Source organism: Podarcis muralis, chromosome 7 (genome assembly GCF_964188315.1).
Source record: "Podarcis muralis chromosome 7, rPodMur119.hap1.1, whole genome shotgun sequence".
Lineage (NCBI taxonomy): Eukaryota > Metazoa > Chordata > Lepidosauria > Squamata > Lacertidae > Podarcis > Podarcis muralis.
In genome coordinates this window covers 2,461,421-2,481,237 of record NC_135661.1, presented here as the reverse complement: position 1 = coordinate 2,481,237, position 19,817 = coordinate 2,461,421, and the positions used below count along the sequence as shown (strand labels likewise).

The following is a 19,817-nucleotide window of genomic DNA, read 5'->3' as shown; positions in this document are numbered from 1 at the left end:
TGTTTTTCTCTTGTCACAGTTTATCTCCTGTCTGGCAAGTTACTTGATTGGATTTCCCGGGGAGCCTGGCCATTCTTTTGTAGTGGTAAAATACTTATTTCCTGGGCCAGGTCACAGGCTCACACCTTATTCAAACAGACATATCCTTGAGACAGGATTTGTGAGGAAAGAGACAATGGGGAGGCTTTTGCAGTTTAAACTTGCAGAGAAAGGATTTGGTCAGTTTAGGAATCAAAATGGTTCCAGGTTGGTCTTCCTGTGTTGATCTATGTATGTGCAGTTATGAACATTACCATATATCTAAGACCATAAAATTCCTATCACATTATCCCCCCTTTGGGGCTAGAATTTTTCTTAAAAATTTTTGCCCCACAAATAATAACATCGTATGTTGTAAATGGATGTCTTTGGATGTCTTTGTATAAATATATCATATAAAAATAACACATGTTGCATTTTGCTACTAAATTACTTGTGGCATTCTAACACTTTGGGAGAGACTATTACTCAATAGTGTTCTATGCTTTACACCTAGCAGGAAGGTCCACTAATGACTGAAAAATGCAGTTGGTGTTTTGTCCTTCGCCATTTTTGTGTGTTTCTCAGGTGTCAAGCTAGCTCTTCTGTGGTCTCACACTGACATAGTGCTACAGCAACACATCCTGTCTGTTGAATCCCCTCGGGGCTTTCATTTAACCATGTCGCCTGGCATTCACCATAGCTGGCACAGGTTTGGACATCTCGTGAGGGAGATGCCTTGGCCTTGGCCTTTCTATGGGATTTTATTATAGGCTGTGGTCTTGCACTCATGGGAAGTTGCTCACTTGCACTTAAAGGACCAAAAAGCTAATTGCAGCCTGGATACACTTGCCCAATTCAAACTGAGTCCAATTGAATTTTTCTTGCCCCATGGTTCTCAACTCTTCAAACCAATCTGTTAAAAGAAAACCATTCTTAAGAAGGGCACTTGTCCAAATAAGTCAATTTAACTCTATAAGGGATCATTCCTGCTAAACCAAAGCCTGAAGCTTCTCCTTGGTAAAGTGAGTTTTAGCACATTTTAAAATGGGTAGGCAGAGTGCCAGGTGAAACAATGAAATGTGGTTATAAATTTATCTAATTCTAAACATTGGACTACATAATAGCCTGGTCTATTAGAACGCATAAAATGTATGAGAATCCTCCACTGGGGTGTAAGGAATAAGACATTAAACATAAAAACAATTACACACAAAAATAGCCGCCCCCCCTTTGTGGAAATCACACTGTCAGAGACATTTCAACATTCCTACATAATAACACATAATACAAAACAAACTAATTAAATATCAGTTGCATATCTTGACATAATTGTGATCTTTTACGCATGTATCTTTTGAATCCTGAAGCACAGAGGCTTGAGTTTCAAAAGTGAGAAAATGTCCTTGCAATTCAACTCCTCCCCCCTTTGTCAGCCCCACTTCCCCGTCAGTCTATATCCTTTGAAAGAAGATAGCTGTGGGCACTTTGAAAACTTTGGTGTCTGTTGCTGCAGGTAGTGGCGAAGCTTTTTCATCATAGGTCTGTAGTAACACATATGTAGAAGTGACATCCTGTAAGGGGGCGGGGTTTTGGGGGGACTTAAAAGACAGTTAGGAAAAGGAAGGAGCAAAAGCCCCCTCCCCAAGAAAATCTCCTTGAGTTATTAGCTGCAAATAATAAAAATCTTAGCGCATTAAGCATTTTATTCATTTCAATATTATTATCACATTTCTATATAATTACTGTTATTATCTGCTAAGTTTGTTTGCTTTCCTTCATTTAGTTTTTTTCTCCATATTATTAAATAAAAAATTACTCCACGTGTAGAGAAAGAGAACTGTAAAAAAAATACAACAAAGGTTAAAAAATAAAAAAGAAAGCAAAAAATTAGATTACCAGTCAGATGAAAACAGACTCGACACAAAGACATCAGATTTAGAAAAGAATTATTATTAAATAATACAAAGATATTATCAAAACCACAGATTACTACTGGACTAAAAAATGAGGAAACAATGAAAAAAGGGTTCAAATTCAGCATGTGGTATCTGATAAGTAGAACTTGATGAAAATGACTTTCAACATGTGATGGACATGTCCCCAAAGTAAAACACACACACACACACACACACACACACACACACACACACACAATGACCTATGAGGAACCGAAATAAATAAATGCTAAGACACACAATTTGTTTTTTTTTGTTTGTTTGTTTTTTTAACCTGAAGTCACCTGAAGTAACTTGTTTTGGCATTCTAACAACCCAATGAAAAACTGATTAATAAATGAAAAACAGATTATTTGTAACCTAAAAAAGTGTCAGAGATAGAGGAAAATCAACTAATATAGCAGGGATTCAGACTTGTTTTGCTGAACAGAAAGAAAGTGACTGTTTGGCTTTAAGGGAAGAAAGACAAAAGAAATACAAATGCAATTACTTTTTATAGAGTATTTAAATCACTGTTTGCATCCCCTCATTATCATTTGTGCTGTGGGAGAAAAGAAGGGACAAACACTTTGTTAATGGGGTTCACATATCCTGTTAAAAGGGGAAATTATTTCATGTGAGAAGTCTGTCAGGAAATGCTGTTCCTAAAATGCATAGGCATATACACAAACAAACAAAAAAAAACCTGTTAAATCCCATTGGGGAGGCAAACTACTCAAGAGAGGAACTCACAGTGGGAGTGCTTTGATATTTACCTGTGAAAAGAACTCGGCATGTCAAGACCTGAAACCTGGCAACCTCTTGACCCTTGATGGTCCAGTACCCAACCCCTTTGTCTTAATTAGCCCCTGGAGCAAAAGACACATCAAGGATGATCTTCCCCAATGGTTCCAAGTTCCACACAAGGAAATTTGAATAGGTTTCTCCCCGCAGCACACTCTCCAAACCTCCTCTCCCCCCTCCTTCCTCTCTCTCTCTTTTAAGCTGATCTAGCCTCTGTGCATGTGCAGAGTTCATGTCTCAGCAAACCTTTTATACTATTGAAAATGTTGCATCTTTTGGCTAAATTAGAATTTTAATAAGGGAAGGGAAGGGTAAGGAGTAGATTTTAAAAATAGGGTTAGATTTTAAAACAAAAAGGAGAAACTCAGCAATTCAAGTATTCACCAAAGCTAGCAATTGCAGCCCAAGCAAAGGACTGCTTCCTTTATGTACAGGAAAGGGCTAATATCCCTCTGGCTATTCGCGGAACAATGCCACGCCCTTATATATGGGGGAAAAGGCCAGAGTCAGAATTCATAGGATATTATTATTATTATTATTATTATTATTTTAAATATTCTCAGTCATTTCAGCCTCACCATTTGCAGACAAATTTTTATTTACAGGATGGATGGTTAAGGCTCATTCTACTTGACTATATGAATTTTTATGTGCTTAAACTTTGAATAGACTTTTAAGTTTGATTTTTGTAAATAATAGACAAAATGATAAATACTGTAATCACTCAAATGCTTGATATCACCAGTTGTGCTTCAAAAACATCACGGCTTTCACCCCTAACCTTTTAAAAAACAAAGAGCAAATCTGGGCTGAATTTCAACTCATCAGCCACAAATTGGGAGAGTTGAAAGGGACCTGGGGTCATCTAGTCCAACCCTAAAATACAGGGTTCATAGCAAGATTTGTACTACCAGAGAGACACACACATACTTATGTACACAGACACAACTGGGGAAGAGACCACAAGCCATACACCTATCACAAGCTATGCGCATATCATGTACTAATGAAGAGGAAAATAAAAGTACCCAACTTTATACAGAACCGTTTTAGCAGATCTTGAAGCTAGTTTGAGTGAGAGTTTACTTCCTTAGACTAAAGAGTGCAAGTTCCTAGAGAAATTATCTTTAAAGGAAGATTGAAGTGAACATTTTCCTAAGATAGGGAGAGGATCTCTTATAAATCATAGTTAAAACAGCCATAGATTTGATTTAAAAGGAATACAAAAGTGACAATTTTAACTGAACTTGCAGGGGAGTAGTAAGCCTAATCTATGCCCCCCCCCCTGCAGTTTCCTTTAAAGGAAGCTTACTTGGGAGTAAATTTACTTGGCACAGAAGTAAGAAGGAGAAGAAAAGAAAAAAAAAACCTGAAAGAGACAGAATGAAACAAGGGGGCATTTTCTAAGAAAAGAGGCCAGGAAGTCTTATAGAGACTGATATCTGGACTGGACTCATAGAATTTTGCTGGCCATGGAAGCCTCTACATTTAATATCAATTTTTCTTAGAAAGAACACCATACCTTCATAGGCATATGCTTAATGAAATACATACACTGCATTTTAGCTTGAGAGAGCAGTTGGCTCAACTAGGCTTTTGCAGCAGAAACATTAGGTTAACTTCACATTCCAAAATAGACTGGAACACAGGTGTACTCACAAACTCAAAAGTTACAACAAAACATCATTTACCATTAGATAGACTTAAAATCACCCTCCTCACTTAATCTAGAGGAAGGAGGTGGGGTAATCCTTTCAGAACACAAGTAGCACGTATACAGGATTTTACCACTTGGGAGGAAAACTCTCTTTTAGAGCCTCTCTCAAATAACAAACATTTGCACACTTCATTCTCAATTTTTGTCTTGTTTAAGATTGATAAGGGTCAACATGGCTTTCTTAGATTTAGAACTTGGAGCAAGCTTGCATTTTTAATTTAGATGGCACATTTAAGATAAGCAGCTGCTGGATGTTACCTAAGTACAATTTAAACACAGGAAAAACGTTTCTTAAGCACAAATTGAAGGGGACTGTCAGAGTCCAGGCGGGAAGTAAGCACCAATTGGGCTTCTTTCCCATCAGGAGTCTGTGGGTTCATTTCTTTTGATTGAGGTGCACCCATTTTATTAAGTGTGCATGCACACGAAAGCTCATACCAAGAACTAACTTAGTTGGTCTTTAAGGTGCTACTGGAAGGAATTTTTTTTCCATTTTATTAAGAATTTTAATAGCGCTAGCTTTTACTTTTATACTGCAGTCGGGGTTTTATCCCCACTTTTCAGGAAACACAATAAATAACCCACAGTAGACTCAATTTGGACAACTCCGAGAATTAGTACTGTGACACACCGCCGTTCGTCTGGCCTGACTTACTAGGCTGGTACAGCTGTTGGCCTTTCCTGGCTACTAAGCTAACAGTGCGGTCAGCGATCTCAAACCCCCCCTTTGGTCATTACTCAGCCAGGGAGCCCACAGCAACCTCCTGCCTCTTACAATCTAACCTGAGAGTTCCCTACTGGACGCTTGCGTAGTGCAGTGCCAGATTGGGACTCAGAAATGACAAAGAAGGAAAGGAATCAGGTGCCCTTGCTTTCTCTGCTCACAGGTCATCTCTAACAAAGATCGCCATGGCAGAGGTGCGGCTGCACCTGGGAGTTATAGTTTTCAGTGCAGAAGAAATTGCACAACCTTTCTGGGCAAAACTCCGAAGGAATAGGTCGGCATATAGACTGTAGAAGGAAAATGAAAGAAGTTTCCCTGGGCATACTCCGAAGGGTTACAGAAAGGAGGAGAAGGCAATTATTTTAAGGGTTAGAGGAGGGGGAAAGTAGCAAGTTTAGATTTGAAGGGAAAATGAAGAGTTAAAGAATTTTGGTTGCTGTGGTTTAGAGACCCCAACCCACTCCCCGTGTTTCCTACTTAATACTCACTTCCGCATGCGCTGTTCCTGGTGATCCTGCGATCTCTTGACTGGTTGTTTAAGGCCGGCCTGATCAAGCGTTGCTTCCTCTGGTTAGCCCCGCTGAACCTCCAGTTATTTCCAGACCCTGGGAATCGATGGAGGACTGGTCATTCCTCCTGGCAAACTGCCTGGTGCGCGCTGGATAACCAGTCCTTCCTCGCTCCCAGAATCCGGGTAACCAAAAGTCCCTTCGTGCGTGGTCGCCATCTGTTGTAAATAAAAATATGCCCTTTTCCCTTATGGGGTATTCAAGAGCCCATATAGAGTCCTTACATAGGTTCCCTATTGGTAGGAGAAAATAACAGAGGCCAACCAGAGAATATTGAGAAGCAAAGCAGCTAGTAAGCTTGATCTTTATTGATCTGTTGCAACAGGGTACTCCCCTCACACGCAGGAGAGGAGGAGGACCCAGAAAGATGGTGTGCAAGACCTTATAAAGACTTTTGAAATTCCCATTCTCTAGATCAAGACCACCCCCAGAAACATTATGCATACATCACAGAAGGGGTGTATCCTAAGACCACCCCTCAGATACATCCCACCTACATCACAGAAATTTAAATGTTGTTTTTCTCCTGTCACAGTTTATCTGCTGTCTGGCAAGTTACTTGATTGGATTTCCCGGGGAGCCTGGCCATTCTTTTGTAGTGGTAAAATACTTATTTCCTGGGCCAGGTCACAGGCTCACACCTTATTCAAACAGACATATCCTTGAGACAGGATTTGTGAGGAAAGAGACAATGGGGAGGCTTTTGCAGTTTAAACTTGCAGAGAAAGGATTTGGTCAGTTTAGGAATCAAAATGGTTCCAGGTTGGTCTTCCTGTGTTGATCTATGTATGTGCAGTTATGAACATTACCATATATCTAAGACCATAAAATTCCTATCACAGTAAGACCTTGATGGAAAAAAGTTCACCGCAAGTTGTTGTTGGTAAACCTTAAATCCCCAATCGTTCCCCACCAGGACAGGACTTTTGCACACTTCAGGATCATGTACTATAGTTAGGTGGTTTCCATAGTACCCCTTATACGATACTGGAACAATGGCAGTAGGTTGAAAAATCTCATTCACACCATAGGGGCTAATCTTTAAGGGTTTAGCCTGCATCTGTATGGGCAAAACCAAATCTCTGGGCACACTGGTAATGTCAGACCCAGTGTCTCGGAAAGAGTTCACAGCAATTCCGTTGATCTCAATGGGGGCTGTAAACTTTGAATTAGCCCACTTCACATCAGGCACACTTGGAGCAGCACCAGTACTCACAGGTCCCACAATAACTGCACTTGAAGTGGCTATAGCTGGTTTGGAAGCTATAGCGTCAGGAGCTGCCCCACCCTTCCCCTCCGGGACCGGGCTTTCCCTAGTTCCTGATTTTTGCTGTTCCGCTTCCCAATCTTCCTCGGTTGCTGGATCATGCGCACCGCAGGAGTCGAAGTCAAAACTGGAGGCTTCTTTTCACTTAATTGGGGGCAAACTGCTTTTATATGCCCCGGTTTCTTACAATAAAAGCACAGTCTGGAACTCGGAGACAATTTAGCACGTTCCCCACCTGCTGTAGAGGAGTCTTTTGCAGGAGTAGGGGGACCCCTGCTTTGATCTTTAACGGGAGGGCCGGACCTCCCGCCAGAAGCTGAGGCTGCCAGTCTGTACCCACCGGCCGGTCCCCTGTTTACCAGATGAGAATGATTTAGTCTAAAAGATTCTGCGAATTCTGTGGCCTCCTCTAAAGATCGTGGACTTTGGTCAGCAACCAAACTCGCAATTTCTGGAGACAGGTGGCGCATAAGTTGCGCTATTAGGGGTCTGGGTAAAAGGCGGATCTACATGGATCCTCCACTTTTTAAAAAAATAACTCCAACAAATGCAGTGTCAAATCACACCTAGAAGGCACGCCTACAAACTGGACTATAAAAAACATGGATCCAACACCACAAAAACATGGATCTGAGGCACAGATCCTCATGAATTTATATGATTTTTGCACTAGATCAGCCCAAACTCACCGTCAAATTACATATCATGTCCAGGGGCATAGCCTGCACCACAAAAATCACGGATCCACGGCTTCCTGGCCATACCGTGGACTAAAAATGTGGTTTTGAAGCATGGATCTTCATGGATCCTCACACTTTTTGCATTGGGCCAACCCAAACTCACTGTCAAATCACATATCATAGCCAGGGGCACAGCCAACACCACAAAAAACTCGGATCCACGCCTGCCTGGCCATACCGTGGCCCAAAAACGTGGTTCCGAACCATGGATCCTCGTGATTTTTGCAAAAGACCAGTCCAAAGTCACTATCAGATCAAACATCATGACCAGGGGCACAGCATCTACCACAAAAATCACTGATCCACGGCTTCCTGGCCATATCGTGGCCCAAAAACGTGGTTTTGAATCACGGATCCTCATGGATCCTCACTCTTTTTGCATTGGGCCAACCAAAACTCACTGTCAAATCACACATCATGGCCAGGTTCACAGCCTGCACCACAAAAAACTCGGATCCACACCTGCCTGGCCATACTGTGGCCCAAAAACGTGGTACCGAAGTATGGATCCTCATGGATCCTCATGATTTTTGCACTGGATCAGCCCAAAGTCACCATCAGATCAAACATCTTGGGCATGGGCACAGCATCCACCACAAAAATTACGGATCCATGGCTTCCTGGCCACTCCATGGCCCAAAAACGTGGTTCTGAACCACGGATCCTCATGGATCTTCACGCTTTTTACATTGGGCCACCCCAAACTCACTGTCAAATCACACATCATGGCCAGGGGCACAGCCTGCAACACAAAAAATTGAGATCCACGGCTTCCTGGCCATACCGTGGCCCAAAAACGTGGTTTTGAAGCACGGATCCTCACGCTTTTTGCATTGGGCCAACCCAAACTCACTGTCAAATCACACATCATGGCCAGGGGCACAGCCTGCAACACAAAAAACTCAGATCCACGGCTTCCTGGCAACACCATGGACCAAAAACGTGGTTTTGAAGGTCGGATCCTCACGGATCCTAACGCTTTTTTCATTGGGCCAACCAAAACTCAATGGCAAATCACATATCATACCCAGGGGCACAGACTACACAACAAAAAACTCGGATCCACGGTTATCTGGCAACGCCATGTCCCAAGAACATGGTTTCGAAGCACGGATCCTCATGGATCCTCATTATTTTTGCACTAGATCAGCCCAAAGTCACCATCAGATCAAACATCATGGCCATGGGCACAGCATCCACCACAAAAATCACGGATCCATGGCTTCCTGGCCACTCCGTGGACCAAAAACGTGGTTTTGAAGCATGGATCCTCATGGATCCTCACACTTTTTGCATTGGGCCAGCCCAAACTCACTGTCAAATCACATATCATGTCCAGGGGCACAGCCTGCACCACAAAAATCATAGATCCATGGCTTCCTGGCCACTCCGTGGCCCAAAAACGTGGTTTCGAAGCACGGATCCTCATGGATCCTCACACATTTTGCATTGGGCCAACCCAAACTCGCTGTCAAATCACATATCATTAAGAAATTGGAGTTCTTGTGGAGAATGCACTGAAAAGGATAAACCAAGAACTCTGGCCACAAGTTTCAATGTAAGGATTAATTACTACTCAAGAGTTGAAAAGAAAAAAACGTGTATATTCTGCAAAGAATGACAGTTTAAAGCTAATAGTAAATTTGAACACAACGTGTGAGTACAATAGTTTTAAGATAATAATAAATTTAGATATTAGTATACAATAATATAGTATAAAGGTACATAAAATACCAGTACACAACAATAGTTTTATACAAGTCTCAATGGTAGTCAAAAAGAGTCCATATTATATAAACTCAGAATAAAGAATAAAGAGCCAAAAAGGAGTATCCGGAGTATGAATCAGATGTACGACTCAGTAGTGGTGACCAGGACAGGGCCCTGTTTCGGAGTAAACGCCTTCTTCAGCTGGTAATATCAAATAATATGTCAAAATAAATCAAGGTTCTTCAATTCCATAGATCATAAATATAATGAAGTATATACATTCTAAAGTGAATTAGCACATATCATGATATTTGGTTCCATACCTCGGTTTTTTGAGGACTACAAATCTGTTGGAAGTCTATAACATATCATATAGTTCTTTTATGTTTCTTTTTCAACATGCGTCTAGAAATAAGAATTTACAAGAGTTATTATTTCCAGTCAAATTGTTTTTAAAAATGTCCGTTTTTAAAAACAATTTGACTGGAAATAATAACTCTTGTAAATTCTTATTTCTAGACGCATGTTGAAAAAGAAACATAAAAGAATTATATGATATGTTATAGACTTCCAACAGATTTGTAGTCCTCAAAAAACCGAGGTATGGAACCAAATATCATGATATGTGCTAATTCACTTTAGAATGTATATACTTCATTATATTTATGATCTATGGAATTGAAGAACCTTGATTTATTTTGACATATTATTTGATATTACCAGCTGAAGAAGGCGTTTACTCCGAAACAGGGCCCTGTCCTGGTCACCACTACTGAGTCGTACATCTGATTCATACTCCGGATACTCCTTTTTGGCTCTTTATTCTTTATTCTGAGTTTATATAATATGGACTCTTTTTGACTACCATTGAGACTTGTATAAAACTATTGTTGTGTACTGGTATTTTATGTACCTTTATACTATATTATTGTATACTAATATCTAAATTTATTATTATCTTAAAACTATTGTACTCACACGTTGTGTTCAAATTTACTATTAGCTTTAAACTGTCATTCTTTGCAGAATATACACGTTTTTTTCTTTTCAACTCTTGAGTAGTAATTAAATCACATATCATGTCCAGCGGCACAGCCTGCAACACAAAAATCACGGATCCACGGCTTCCTGGCGACACCGTAGCCCAAAAACGTGGTTTTGAAGCACGGATCCTCATGCTTTTTGCACTAGATCAGCCCAAACTCACCGTCAAATCACACATCATGCCCAGGGGCATAGCTTGCACCGCAAAAAACTCGGATCCATGGGTTCCTGGTCATACCATGGCCAAAAAACGTGCTTTTGAAGCACGGATCCGGTACTATACCAGCTGCACTGGCTCCCGGTGGAGTACAGGATCAGGTTTAAGGTGCTGATTTTAACCTTTAAAGCCCTATACGGCCTAGGACCCTCGTGCCCAAGGGACCGCCTCTCCTGGTATGTCCCACAGAGAAATTTACGGTCTGCAAATAAAAACATCCTGAAGATCCCAGGCCACAGAGAGGTTAGGCTGGCCTCAACTAGAGCCAGGGCTTTCTCGGCTGCGGCTCCAATCTGGTGGACCGCTCTGTCACAAGAGACCAGGGCCCTGCAGGACCTGACATCTTTCCGCAGGGCCTGCAAGACAGAGCTGTTCCACCAGGCCTTTGGTCAGGGCGCAGCCTGACCCCCTCCTCTGGCAATCTGCACAGAATTTTGCTTAATGGTTGCCATCAATTTGATTTTAATTAATTTTATAATGAATGTTTTTAGAATGTTGGATTATTCTGTTTGTTGTTAGCTGCCCTGAGCCCAGCTTTGGCTGGGGAGGGCGGGATATAAATAAAAATTTGTTATTATTATTATTATTATTATTATTATTATTATTAAGTTCTTCAAAGCCACACACACCTTCGGCTGAAAGCCAAAGTTCAAAGTTCTGGGCCATTTTCGCAGAATACACAGCAATGCTGTCTGAGGGACAAGACTTATCCCCTTTTCAGAAAGCCCTCCGATAGTTCTCAGGATGAAGTCCATGCCTTTGCATGACTAATTTTTTAAAGCGCTCATAGTCATGGATTTGGGATGAGGGGAGATGGCCCATCAATTCGGCTAGGTCTCCACAAATTAGGGAGCGCAAAATTGGCATGTACATTTTCAGGGACACCCCCATATCTCGGCAGGTTACTTCAAAAAGAGTCAGAGAACTCAGAACATCAGTGGGGGGCTGATATTTCGGAAATGCCCCCCAGTTAAGGTTGCTCAAAGTTAGCCCCGGAGGAGACTGCCTGCCATTTTCTCCTGGTGGCTCCTCGTGATTGTAGTCATACCTTGGAACAGGATGTCGAGACGCTCATCCCTCCGGACGCAGGTGTTCCTCCGCTGCGTATACATGCGAGGGTCCAGGGAGAAATTCCTCCTCCTTCTCCGCCGCGTACCATCGCACCGCTCCACAAGTTTCCCAAGCTCTTACTGGCGAGTAGACCCGTCCTGGGGTGGGGGAACGCCGTCTCACCGTTCTGCGAATGTCGCATGATGGACACTCTCGATGGTAGTCTCCCACAGACACTTCTTGCAGCTGCTGCGGCAGATCTTGATACTCATAAGCCATCCGGCTGACTCTCTGCCCCATAAGAATGGTTTTGCACCCACTCAACCGCATCGCCCTCTGAAAACTCCATCTCTTTAGGCTCTGCATAAACAAGATAGTTCCCTCTAGGACGTGTGGAGGCCATCCCAGCTTCCACTTCCTCACAAGGTGACAAGGGGTGGTTAACTGGCGCGCCCCTCTCTCTCTCCAAGTTGCAGGACTCTTGCCCACCCTTCCAAACAGTTCTTAATTCGCTGGCATCCACCAACTCTCTCTCCGACTCGGGATCTCCCGAAAACCAGGAGGCGGATTCCACTCTGGGACTTGGAGGTTGGGAGGGGGGGTTGTCTCCGAAGGAAGGGAACTGCCTTCTCCACCCGGACCCCATTCGTCCACAGTTCGCAAAGTGTATTCCTGGGGAGCCCCGGCTTCCATAATTCCTGACTATCTCTATCCCCCCCCAAAAATAAAACGCCTTAGTACACAAAAGATTCGTGCCAATTTAAAATCAAAGTGCCTTTCTGCAGGGAAGTTCCATCCCACCGCTGCCACCATGTAGTAAAGGGGCTCCTTTACTACTACTAATAATAAAATTTATTCATACCCCGCCCTCCCCAGCCAAGACTGGGCTCAGGGTGGCTAACAACCAATAATAAAAAAATGTTGATTAAAATACAATTTAAAAGATTAAGATACAACATTAAAACATTAGGATGCAGCCTCTTCACAGGAGGGAAAAGGAAATAGAAAGAGGGGGAGGGAATCAAACTGATTCTAAGCCAAAGGTCAGGTGGAATAACTCTTTTTTACACGCCCTGCGGAAAGAAATCAGATCCTGCAGGGCCCTGGTCTCATGAGACAGAGCGTTCCACCAGTGTTGAGAAGGCCCTGGCTCTGGTTGAGGCTAATCTAACTTCCTTAGGGCCCGGGACCTCTAGGGTGTTGCTATATATGGACCTTAAGGTCCTCTGTGGGGCATACCAGGAGAGGCGGTCCCATAGGTACGAGGGTCCTAGGCTGTGAAGGGCTTTAAAGGTCAAAACCAGCACCTTAAATCTGACCCTGTACTCCACCGGGAAAAGCACTGGGTGAATATGCTCCCATGGCAGAGACCCCGTGAGGAGCCTCGCTGCAGCATTCTGCACCCGCTGGAGTTTCTGGGACAGCTTCAAGGGCAGCCCCGCGTAGAGCGAATTACAGTAGTCAAGCCTGGAGGTGACTATCGCATGGATCACTGTGGCCAGGTTGGGGCGGGTAAGGTAAGCGAAGGTGGAAAAATGTCACTTTGGCTGTTGTAACCTGCGTCTCCATGGAAAGGGAGGTGTCATGGATTACACCCAAACTCTTAACCGAAGGCTTCAATGAATAGAAGGATGAATAAGGTCTCTAAGGAAATGGAGGCCAGAGATTTTCAGTTTGTTTCCCAACCTACCTCGTCTGTGCTTTCCTGATGAGCACAAAAACATGAATGGGTCTGATCCATTCTTCACATTCTGATGTTCCTGTTTCTCTTTTCTCATGGACAGGGAATTGATTTTGATGAAGATCAAATATCGGAAATCAGCCTGGAAGATGGGGAGGATCTTCCTCCAAGGTAATCCTGTGCTAATCCCCTCCCCCATAATCAATTGCTTTAAAAAAAACCCCCGGTCCATTTCTATGGTGGTGGTGCTTGGGGTCTTTGAAGGATGGGGGGCAATAAACCCTTTTGACAAAAGTGCTACTCCTGTCTCCCCTCAGCATCCCAACCACAGCTTCTCTGGATGCGGCTGATCTTCCTCCTGAAAGCGGCAGCAGGGACCAGCTGAACAACAGACTTACGGATTTCGTCGCAACAATAAAGAGTGGGATGAGCCGAAGGAAGGCGCTCCGAGATCTTTGCGCCTTCCTGCAGAAGATCCAGGAACATGTGAGTTGCGTGGCGAGTTCCCGCCTCCCCCACGGAAATAAAGACACAGGACACCAGTATTTTAGGTTAATGGGCAAAATTAGGCCACAACTTTATTGATTACAGGAATTGAGTGGTATTGGCTTAGGCATTGGTCCTATCGACTAACCGGCTTCAGCCTGATTGCTAGAAGACCGGCAAGGGTTAACCACCAGTAGGGGGAGTCCTGCTGATGTACATCAACTAGGAGCTCCCCCAGGGTCACCGCTCGGGGCGTGCCTTAGGCCCACACCTCCATAGGCTTCGGACAGGGCAACGCCCCACGGAATCCTTTACCGGACTACCCTTCGATATGGGGGAAGGTGATGGCGCTTCCTCCCCCCACTCATCTGCATAACAATACCCTTACCAATGCCTCACTGCCAATGCCGAGGAAGTTGTGACAATTTGCTATGAGGTAGGCAAAAAGCCAAATGGCCGGTGCCAATTTGCCAAGTGGAAAAAATTCCTGCCGGGCCCCTTGACGGCGACCAACCGAAGTCCATAGCAATGTCAAAGAGCCAAACCTAAAGGGTGGGAAAACCGGAGCAGCTGGGGCACTGGGAGAAAAAGGGAAATCCTCAGCCGCGCCGGCCCTAAATAGCGCTGGCCACACCTCCCGGGCCAGCCGATTGGCTGGCAAGGGAGATGACGCGCCCGAGGATTCCCTGCTCTCATGGGGGCTGCAAGCCAGCCCCGAGTACGTGGGGGGAGGGCATGAAGCCCGCAACCCCACCTCCTCTCCAGCTCAGAAGTGGCTTTACTGAAGGGAAGCATTGCAACCATGCAGGGCTGTCAAGGCCTTCAGGCTGCTGCTTCTAGGCCCACCCTGCAAGGTGCCCAAGGGACGATCAGGCATCCCAGCACATACTCAATTTGGAGAACAGAGCTGGGCCATAGTGAGTAAAGTGGCTGAGAAAAGAAGAAAAAAAGCAAAGATTAGGAAAAGAGGGTTTAGGTTTAGGATGCTAAATGTTTTGGAATGTTTGGAATAAAAATGTTATAGGAAAAATGGTGATCAGTCCCTTCTCTGGGTTTCTTCTCAGCCATCGGCAGTGATTCATGCATGCTCCTATGGCCAACTGGTGGCGATTTCCTGCCTTTGTGCATTGGATCCGGACCCGGAGAGCAGGCAGCGGGCAGCAGAGGCCCTCTGCCATCTTCTGCCCATCCTGCGGTGCAACGAAGGTAAGACTGGAAGAATGCATCCCAGCATGGGGTGGGGTGAGCAAGACCCAAACTAACCCTTTGGCTTTCCTTTGCAGAGACACTGGCAGGAACGTTAAGGAACCAAATGCTCATCATCGGAGCTGAGGAGGTCCTCGAATCCACCGGAGGACCGGTTCCTGGGCTGTTCGTGAATAACTGTTACTCTCTTGCCACGGTAAGTCGCTGTCTCTCAAGCCACATGTTCTGGGTTCTGCAGAGGCAGCACCTGGGCTTTCTGCTCCCCAGCCCTGCCCTGTGGGCATCTCTGACCTTCCTCTCTCGCTTCAGGTCTTTGGCGCCTTTCTCCCTGCGGAGCAGCTCTTGGAGGCCATGTGCTTCCTGGCCAGAGACCTGGTTCTTGAGAGCAGCTTCGACCCCTTGGACATCTCCCACCTGCTGCAAAATTTCATCAAGCAGTTTGGCGGCACAAAAGTGAAGGTAAGGCATCTGGAAAGGTAGGAGAGAAGAAGATTCTCCGCTTTGGTGTAGGGGAGGCAAGCTCATGCCATTGGGTGGCCAGGACACATGTTAGTTGAGAGGGGCCTGGCAACGTCAGGACAAGAAGCTCAGCCAAGGGTCCTGAGAAACATGGGTTCAGGGATGGGGAACCCTCCTCCTTCTGGGAGCAGACTGCCAAGCTTCTTCTCTTGGCCCACAATGGAGAGGGGAACTGGCGCCCTGGAGCTGCCTGGGTCCAATACTCCCCAGGACCCTGAGTGGTACCTTGGAAGGAAGAGGCTGTGGTGGCACAGGTCAAGGGTCCCTCTTTCAATGAGGGATGGAGACAGCCCCGCTTCCTTGTACTCTCCAAGCAACCCTCTCCTTTTCTCTGACAGGTGGAGGTGCTGCTGGAGGCCTTCTATAGGATCAGCCAGGGGCCGACAGTGCAAGGCAGGAACATGGCCGTCTTCGCTTTCTCCATCTTGGCGCACCACCACCTGGACCAAGTGGTGCAATATCTCCTCCAGTTTCCCTTCGGGTAAGGAGCCCTCCAGGTTCTACTGGGCTAAGGGGGAGGTTGGCAAGCTGCAGGGCTTGCTCAGAAAGCCCTTGCTGCCGTTTCCTCTCTCTGGAGCATGGCAGCAAGCAGAAGACTTGAATCTGACCATTGCTCTTGTTTTTGCATTCACAGAGACTGCGAGAGAGTGTGGAAGGAGGTTTTACCATCGGCCGATCCAGAAAAGCTGATCCATCTCATGGCCAAGCAGATTTACCAAAGCCCCTTGGCGGAATCTGCCACCCAAGTGGTAAGGACCAACCACCTGCTTCCTGGCTTCCTTCTTCCCAGGGTAATATCGAGGGGTTCCTGTATTCTGCAGAAAAGCAGAGAAAGTGACTTGCACCCCTCTCTCTTCCAGCAACATCTCAGCAGCCTGTTGCACGCCATCCTCAGGATGGAGGACTACAAGGCAGCTGTGCGCCAGAACTTCCCACAGCTGCTGATCGCTCTCCTGGGGATGGTTGTCAACTTCCACTACTATCAGGAATTCCTCGGGTGAGTAGTGTGTTGCAAAGGGACCAATGGAGTCCTTTCCCCTTCAGCCTCGGGGGGGGGGGGGGTTTCCAGTCCAGCTTGGTTTTCCAAGGGAGGCTCTCCTTCAGGCGGCTGCTGGGGAAGGAATGTGAGTGTGTGCCAATGACCCTCCTGGTAAAACTGGCCTTGCTTTGGTTCCAGAGGGGCTAAGGAAGTTCTGCACCTCCTTCTTGGCACCACTGGAGAGCAAGTGGAGGCGGCCATCGTCAACCAACTTTTCTGCCGGGAGACTTTCAGCCAGGGGTTGTCTGCCATGGTGAGGTAAGAGGAAGAACGCGGTGACCTTCCCCAGTGGCCTGGCAAATGGAGCTGAAGGCACAGGATCGGACTGTGCCCGTTTGCTTCCTGCGGTGTCTTTCCCTTCCTTACCAAGATCTCCTTCTCCATTTCAGAGCCGTCGGAAAGCGAAGCTGGTGGATCCCTCCCATGGTGGAAAGCATCATCGCTGCTCTCGAGGACCAGGATTTTGCCGGGATGCCACAAGTCGCGGCAGCTATCTACATCGAGGTGAGGGGGACTGACGCGGGAGGAAATGGGTGCAGCAAGGAGGCCCTGGCTTGGTTTCTGCCGAGTGTTGGGCTACTTTGAGCCTAAGGACTGTTGCCTGTTTTAGTGCTCCTCAGAGTAGACCCATTGGATTTGATGTACATGGCAAACTTTGGTCCATTCACTTCAGTGGGCTTGCTCTGTGCAGAATTGCAAATGGTGGGCAAAAGGAGAACCTGCCTCAGCCTCTTATCCCTGAAGGGTTTCTTTCTCTTTGGGCCTCTTTAGCTGCTCAGCTGCCGTCTGGAGGTCTATCCCTGTGAAGATACACTGGAGCAGCTCCTCACCTGGCTGGAATACGACTGCCTGGAAGTCCGGAAGCTCAGCGTCAGAGGGATATCCCTGCTTCTGGACTCTGGCATGGCAAGTGATGCTCAGAGGAAGGGGGGGTACAGATCTCGATTCTAATCATGGCCCAGCACTCTTTCCCTGGCACAATACTGAAGGGCCTGTGCTAAAAGGCATGAGGCCTTTCAGACCTTTGAAAAGATTCTCTCTTTTGTGTAGGACCCTGCGCTTCTGCGGCTCTTCCTGAGGGATTCCCTCTTTTATGTAGAAGCTGATGTCCTCCCAGAGTTGATAGAACTGGTAGACCAAGCCTACCATTCCAGGGAGCTGGGAGAGGAAGACCTGGAGAAGCTGGCGGCAACCTACTGCGGCCTGGCTGCCCATGTGAGTATGAGGGGAAACATGACACCACACCCAATGGAGGAGGAATGCTTTGGAAGAGGAAGGGTGGGGTTTAGACTGGCATGCAGCGGAGATGTTCTGGCTTCAGGAGGGTGTTCCTCTGGAAAGTGATCTGATGAGAAACACAACCTCTGATATTTTCTGCCTATAGGAGGAAGCCTCCGTCCGGGCATCAGCCATCGAACATCTGGGGCTGCTTCGGGGCTGGGCGAGAGACCAAAGACTTCCCATTACAACAACAGAAAAGGAAGCCATTCACGAACTGGTTGTGGTCCTCATTCACCTCGAAGACGAGGACCTTGAAGTGGCCAAGGTGAGGGCCAAAGAGGTGGACTTATGCAGTAGGAGGGAGGGATTGTTCTCAGGAGCTTCCGAGACTATGTCCCGCAATTTGTAACCCTCTTCTCTTCTTGTGTTGCAGGCCGCAAGGAAGGCTCTTTCCCATCTAGCCCCAGAAGTCAAGTGGTGGGCTCATTCCAACAAATTTAGCCTCCACTTTGCTCTCCACCAGGCTGCCAAGCATCTGGTAAGGTCCCTCTGCCTTTGTTGGCAGCTTTGCCCAGGCATGTCTTTGGGAGTGCAAGGCTCTACTGCTGCGCTCTCAAGCCTCTCTGATGCCACTTCTCCTTTGTGTTTGCCCACAGAGCAAGACCTTCAGCAAGGGCATCCTTCGGAGTGCTGCCTTATCATGTACGCAGCCGTCTGCCAACAGGCTGCCAGCAGTCTCCAGGGTGGCAGCTCTGCTTCTGGGTAAGTCAAGCAACGTTCTTCCCTGGTAGGGAGGGACAGAAACGTCTTGGTAACAATGGCAGGGAGGATGGACATGTCCCCAGGCCACCTGCTAGGTAGGCCTCCATCTGTGCCCAGATCTTGCTCTGAGTGCTCCGTGAGGGTGGAGGCCTCTAGAGCATACCTGTCCTCCTGCCAAGCTGCCTCTGTCTCCGCTTGCTTTGCACCCAGATGACGTCCCTTTTCTTGCCCTCTCTCTCTCTCTAGGTCATCTGGCTTTCCAGGATGCCAGTTTCATCCGCAATCAAGACATGGCATCCTATGGAACATGTGAGTGAGACGTACGGAGGGCAGGGAGGGATGCTTCTGCTGAGAAAGGTCTTCAGGGGAAGGCAAATTCTCAGATGTATGTTCAGGCAGAGGTGCCACAAGATGAACATGCAAAGAGAATTGGAATGTGACTTCACTGCTCTCTCTTACACACAAACACAGCTGACGGCTGTTTTCATATTGTTGATGGGTGGCTCTTTTCCTGTGCATCTCTGCCTTGCTCAACCTTTCTCCCTTGCCACTCAGGGCTGGAGGAGATGCAGCAGCACGAGGAAGAAGAGCTTAGGCAGACAGGGAGGAGCTGCCTGAACATCATGCAGCGGGCCTATAGACATCGGAAGAAAGGCAGGGTCCAGCGCTTTTTGAGGAGGCTGCTCCACTGCGTTCACAGGGAACCTTACCCGAAGGACTTCCTGAGCTGCATGCCAGGTGAGTGAGGCATCTGGTGGGCTATTGGGACATCTGGTGGGCTGTTTGGATGGGACGTTTCTCAACGAGCCCCTTTCTCCTCCTGACAGAACATCCGGAGTAGCGCCAGGCCAAGGCAACGTGGACACCAGAGTTGTGCTGCAGAGATACCATCTTCTGCTCTCCGCAGGATCCAGTCTGGACCAGCGCCAGGAACATCAACGCCACCAGGATCGACCAAGAGGAGTGGTGCTGCCCTCACGACCCTCCGTACACAGCGGTAGGAAACCTTTTTGTTGTTGTGTTTCTTGTTGATGTTGTTTTTGATTGTTGATTTTATTGATTTTGAATCTCAGGGTGGTTCACAACACCAAGTATACGAAGCACAA

General features: G+C 46.3%; 2 long non-coding RNA genes across 2 annotated transcripts in view; one reads left to right on the top strand and one right to left on the bottom strand.

The window, feature by feature from the left end:
* Positions 1–6,042: 6,042 nt before the first annotated feature.
* Positions 6,043–19,817, bottom strand: part of LOC144328327 (uncharacterized) — a 52,810-nt gene continuing 39,035 nt past the window's right edge. Inside the window, exon 2 of the long non-coding RNA XR_013393504.1 lies at positions 6,043–6,537. This is a non-coding gene — a long non-coding RNA (uncharacterized LOC144328327). The remainder of the gene's footprint in view (positions 6,538–19,817) is intronic.
* On the top strand, positions 13,601–15,162 carry LOC144328324 (uncharacterized). Its single transcript, XR_013393503.1, has 3 exons — positions 13,601–13,649; positions 13,796–13,964; positions 15,029–15,162. It is a non-coding gene; the product is annotated as an uncharacterized LOC144328324 (long non-coding RNA).